This window comes from Hibiscus syriacus, unplaced genomic scaffold, assembly GCF_006381635.1.
Source record: "Hibiscus syriacus cultivar Baekdansim isolate YM2019G1 unplaced genomic scaffold, ASM638163v2 tig00013285_pilon, whole genome shotgun sequence".
Lineage (NCBI taxonomy): Eukaryota > Viridiplantae > Streptophyta > Magnoliopsida > Malvales > Malvaceae > Hibiscus > Hibiscus syriacus.
In genome coordinates, this window is record NW_024062299.1 from 590,523 (window position 1) to 596,661 (window position 6,139).

Consider the following 6,139-nt stretch of genomic DNA (forward strand, 5'->3'; position numbering starts at 1 on the left):
TTTTAATTTATAATTGTTAGAATGACTTTTCTTAACTTATTAGAGAGCCGTTATCGATGATTTTAAATTAAAAGTGTATCCCATCAATGACACCTAAAATTTTGATTCATTACTTTAAAATTTGGAAATAAAAGAAAAAGAAATGTTCGACTATTTAAATTTGTCGAGAAAAAAGTTATTACAACTCACCTAAGATCTGATCTCGATATTTTTAAATAATTGAATATTTTTATCTTTCTAATGGCTTGGTAATTTTAATTTAATCTATTTTGGTGCTTTTTGAATGTTATAAAATTCACATTTTTGTTGTTTTAAGGGATCATAAATCAAATTAAAGTCGAATTTGTAAATTTCATTACAAAGATAATTAATTAATCGACTAGGTACCGATTTAGGGCGTTGTGGGGTGCTAATTCTTCCCCACGCGTAATCGACTCCCGAACTCGATTTTGGTAATGCATACTCTAAATTGTTGTTTTAATTAAAATTAATTTTTATTTAAAATAAAAAAATATTTTTGGGTGCCCAATCACACTCAATCAAATATTAGTGGCGACTCCTCGAACCGTACGTTTTATTTTAAAAAAGAATCCCAAATTTTTCGAAATGAATTTTTTTTTAAATTACATTACATTTTAATTAAAAATCAATCAGTTAAAAATGTCGTGACTTTCAAAATCTCAGGAAATAATCGTTTCGATAACATCATAATGGGAAAAGGGATTATTGTTACATTGAAATCCAAGTACAATGGGAAAAAGGTCGTGAAAAGGGAAGGAACAACCTATGTCATTTCCACCTATGGGGTATGGCAAAAGCCCTACACTTTTTAGCTGAAAAAAAGGGATAAATTTTGATAGTATTTTGACCACCACAAAGCTACAAATCATAGGCCTGAAGCTGTTTTCTCAAACAGGCCAAGCCTGTAATCACCCAACCTTGACTTGTATGCAGATGTCTTGTATTCCCACCATGTGAACTCCTTGTACAAGCTCTCTTCTCCTTTTGCCATTAGCGAGGGTAAAGGCGCTATCTTTTCATTCAAGGGTGGACCTCCAAAATAGACCATTGAAAGCCTTGAGTTCATGGAGTCTGTCAATACCTATGCTTCACACTTCTGAGCCTCCCATTTGTCATCACCTGCAACATTCACAAAAATCAGTCCACACCCATATAATGTCAACATTATATGCTAATACGCAAAACTGTTTAGATATTGTGATGGAAACACTTGTTTATCAGAAATTATTTCATTATCTAAAGTAATTATTACATTAATCTTAGAATTTCTCGTTAAGATTTTATGACAATTTCAGAAAAAGCATATGAACAACAAGACGATTTCATGATATCACCATGCATGCATGGCAACTTCCATGCTTCCCCTACATCCGGATTGTATTGTTGTCTGATAACAAACATGCAAACATCATGGGAACTCTCGCCTTGCAAGCATGGGAAGATGATGAAATCGACATATAGTCAACTCATTTTCTTAAAATTGTCATAGATCCTGATGAAATTCTCATATTACTAAAACGATTATCCTAAATCATAAAATTTTTACTTATTCAGATATATATATATATATATATATATACCTGCAAGGCATCGCCAACATTGATGAAAAAAGAGGTCTGATCAGGTGGGACTGAAACCCAAGTCTTATCTTTCAGACAGATTTGCAAACCTGATGTGTTGTTTGATCTCAGGACAGATATTATCTGCGGGTCTGTATGCTCCCCGAACCCTATCAAATTCCTGCCACTCAATGCTTGAAACGCCGGGCATGGCGGATAGTGGTTCAGCCTGAAACACGAGTCACTCTTATCATCTCTCAACGGCCTACTCAACGCATCCCTCGGCTCTATCTTCAAACCATCCGCCATCAGTTCCACCACTTCGAATGTCATTCTCTTCACCGCCTGGATATAGTCATCCACCGCTGAGCTGCTCCATCAAAAAGAAAGAAAAGGCCAAAACTTTAGTGTACCTGCACAGGTTGAACAATCTTTAAAACTGGTGAATTTAGCGTTAGATTACCGGAAATTTTCGGGGTTTTCCCGGAAAAAGGTATGGGTTTTGTGGGAAGTGATTTGAGGGTTGGCGTTGAGGAGGAGATATTCAATCCATCCCATATCGCCATTGGAGCCAATCATTTTACAGCCATAGCCGAAAGGATCGGGAGGACCGGCTTTGTCTTTGTCGGACTGGGGGAAATTAAAGAACTTTAGAGCTTCGGTTTCCAATCTGGTGGTAAATTCCATTGGGACGCTATGATTGACCAGCTTGAAGAAACCGTATTCCTCGCAAGCTTTGACTATGAGGGTCTTTGCTTCGGGGTCTCGCAGGTTTACCACTGGGATTCCATTGAAAACACTGGTGGTCGGCTTGCATGTTTTGATCAGAGAACAATGGTCTAATGCTGTGGATTGTGAGTGGACGACCATAGTGTTTGTTTGGAGAGAAAACAGAGGAAAATATGGAAAGAAAAGCAGAGGGAAAGAGATGAGAATGGAGGGATTGTAGGAGGAAACTGATGGTATTTAAATACGCAAAACATGACTTCTCCATTCTAAAACATGCATTAATTAGACGGTAGTTGATTATGCGATTTCGGATATTCGGATATGGATATTTTTCATTTTATCTAAATTTATGATAAATTTAAATATTTTTTATTTATACATATAATAGATTTAAATTTTATTTTATATTTAAAATTTCGGTGTGAATACAAGATAATATCTATTTAAAATTTCACAATCTTTTGACAATGAATATCTGTACACTCTACATACATGATGTTCGAATTCAAGAGTTCAAAAAATAACAACAAATTTTTTAATTACTAGTTTGTTTGGTTCATGCTTAAATTTGAATATTTAAATTCATGTCAACTTTATCTTTTAATTTTTAATTTCTTTTTAGACTCATTATATACATATTTTTAATGCATTTAATTTAAGTAGTTATATTCGGATATCCAGGCTCGTAAATGTGTTAGCCTTTGTATTTCTAATGTGTGGAACTCGGGTGGTCTCTTTTTTGTTTATATTTGATATATTGTTAATGTATGAGTTCATTTATCGATACGATCAGATCTTTGATAATATAATATTAAGATTAAGCAAAACAACCTCCAAAGATAAAAACCGGATAGGGCCAAGAGATCTAGTAAATACTCAGAAAATCACACCTCTACCAATCACTTTAAACACCAGTTACCAGCAACATCCTCCTTGGACTTCCTAAAAATAGCCAACTAAAGAATATCATTTCCACAACAGCTTCTATTGCTGAACATAACATCATTTCTACAAAGTCATATTGGTAATGCTCGATCCCACGTAGAGTTGGAAATACTAGTGGGAATGGTATTTAAGGTTTATATTCTCCATTCCCTTGTTGAGTGATAGAGAACAAGGCGTGATAATACGTGTCTTTGATACGTCCACATAGATACTATCTTTTTAGAGAAAATTCGTAAGGAATTTTTCTCTGAAATATTAAACGAAAAATGTGAAAGATTCATCTGATATTTATAGGCTACTGAGACTGTTAAAGTTCGAATATTTCAGATGATAACAACCGATTATTAGTTGTCTGAAATTAAATAAATTAAACAGTTATTTTTCTAAATTAAATCTGAATTTAAGATGTATCTGGACTGATTTCCAACTTTGTTCATGGGAGAGACAAACTGTTAATATCAGGAGTTACATGAGTTATATGATTTAATTTTAGGAGTTATAACTGTTTAATTTTTATGCAATGAACATTGACTCTTTTTTTAACCATATTCATCAAGAGGAGTTACAAAAGGGTTTAAATTCATAATTAAAATCAAATTTAATTTAATTTTCTTGTTGGACGAATTTACTCTTACTTCTAGCCTATAAATAGAGAGTTGAATTTAGCTTCTCAACTCACACTCTCTACAATTAGAATTCACTCTCCAAGTGTTTTCTAAAGTTGTTCTCTCCGTGCTTTCCGATCAGAAGTGCAATACCACCAGCAGTCCACTCCGGTTTCGGATGTACGGAATTCGGAGCGACCGTGTTAACCTCGGTTTGCAGCAGTCTATTTTACCAACAAGTCATATGGTCCAAATTACCACCAAAAATGTCATATTCCAAATTGGTTTGAAAGAGCTTTGAATCGATTGACTATCCTAAACAATAAGGAAGGATTTCACATTATCCGGAAAAACAAGGTTAAGGTTCCAAAACAAACACCATGTCTGCCAAACTCTCCACACAATCTCACAATGAAAAAATAAATGATTTATTTGTCTTCTTCTCCTTGTGACACAAAACACACACTCGTGACTCCAAATTCGAAACACCCCGTTTAGCTAATTCCACTTAGGGGGTGTTTGGTTCAAGGATTGTGGGATTCCCATGGGATGAGAATCCCACATTCTCATATTTGGTTGGCCGGGAATCTCATTCCAGGTAATGTTTTATTAACAATAGTAGATTTTTTGGGTATATTACCTGGAATGTCATTACCTCCATTTCCTTAGGTATTGTAACATTACCGGCGTTTTAGACTAAAATGCCCTTAAATTTTTATTTTTTTTCAAAAATATCATTCTTCTGTCATTGAATAATAAAAATTCTACGAAGGTTAAATTACAAATTTATCCTTAAATTATTTTAGATTTACAAAAAAAAATCTATAATTAAAATTTTATATAAAGTTCAGGGGTTAAAATTTTTTTACCCTTTCATTAAACCTTTTTTATATTTTTAATTTTGTAAAAAAAATTATATAAATATTATGAATTTAATTTTTTAAAGAAAATATATAAATATTTTACAATTTGTAATATTATACAAATATATAATAAGGACAATTTGGTCAAATATACATTCCAATAATCTTTTATTACTTTAACCAAACACAGTAATCTTACATTCATGCTGAACCAACCAAACACAAAATACAACATTTTCAGTAATCTTATTCCCTGGTAATCTTTTATTCCCACTGGTAATCTTACATTCCGTGAACCAAACGCACCCTAAATATAGAATTCTTTGTTTATCGACATTCCAAATAAGATCTTTTATCTTAGGTGGAGCTAAATTTGCCCCACACCAATTTCTAAAATAAATCCTTATCAGCCTTAAAACTGGATGCGTAAACACAGAAGCTTCTCGGAGAATACAACCTATTAGCGGATCCATTCCATATTAAACAGCCTCTCACGACTCTACTAATTCGTGAACTCATACCAAATGTAAGTTTCCCCTTCCACCAAAAGAGAGAAGCTTCCCCTTCCACCCATCTAATCTTGAAAGAAACTTATCCAAAATTGACTTCCATAAATCTACAAGCTCCTCAACTGTCCCAGCAGAAGGCTAAGATACTTAGTAAGAAAATTTTCCCAACCACATTTGATTACTATTGCCCGATCCTTTATACACCTCTCTTCAAAATTGAGCCTTAATCCAGATGCTACTTCGAACACTCTTAAAATTATATTGATGTTTTTGACCATTTCTAAATTGGCATTTATATCGTATACTTGTTTTTTATTTGTTTATTTTAATTTTTAATAAATATGCATTTATGATATATTTTTATCTACCTTAATAATATGCATTTCTATGCTTTTATGATATTTTTAGTCGTTTTACAGTTGTGACAAAGAATTAATGAGTTCATATCAACTCAAATTAGTAGCCATTATTAAGTAGCGGTCAACAAACTGTGTGGGAGGAGGGGCTAAAGGGAGTGACAGTGAGACAGTGATTGTGAAATAGACACGTCTTTTCATCGACAATGTTTCCCGCTACCAGAAGGAGAGGGTGCAACGGGGATTGTGTCCCCCACACCACCTTTCCATGTCGATAGAAACTGTACTGCAGTACTGCAATTCAATTCCATTATTGACTGAAATAAACTGACTGCTCTTCTGCTTCATCAGAAACATATAAACATTCTCAACCATGTTCTCATGCTCACATTCCTCCCTTATTTATTTTCTCAAAAGACTATTTTTTTAACAATAACATTAAACATCTAAAAAAAAATACTATACCATATCTTGGTTAAGATGCAATGAACATATCACTTAGTTGACCAATTGACAATCGACGTTGTCTATATGAACACAACGAATTACACT

General features: G+C 33.5%; 1 pseudogene; it reads right to left on the minus strand.

The window, feature by feature from the left end:
* Nucleotides 1–815: 815 nt before the first annotated feature.
* Nucleotides 816–2,554, minus strand: LOC120205815 (annotated as a pseudogene).
* Between the last annotated feature and the right edge of the window lie 3,585 nt (nt 2,555–6,139).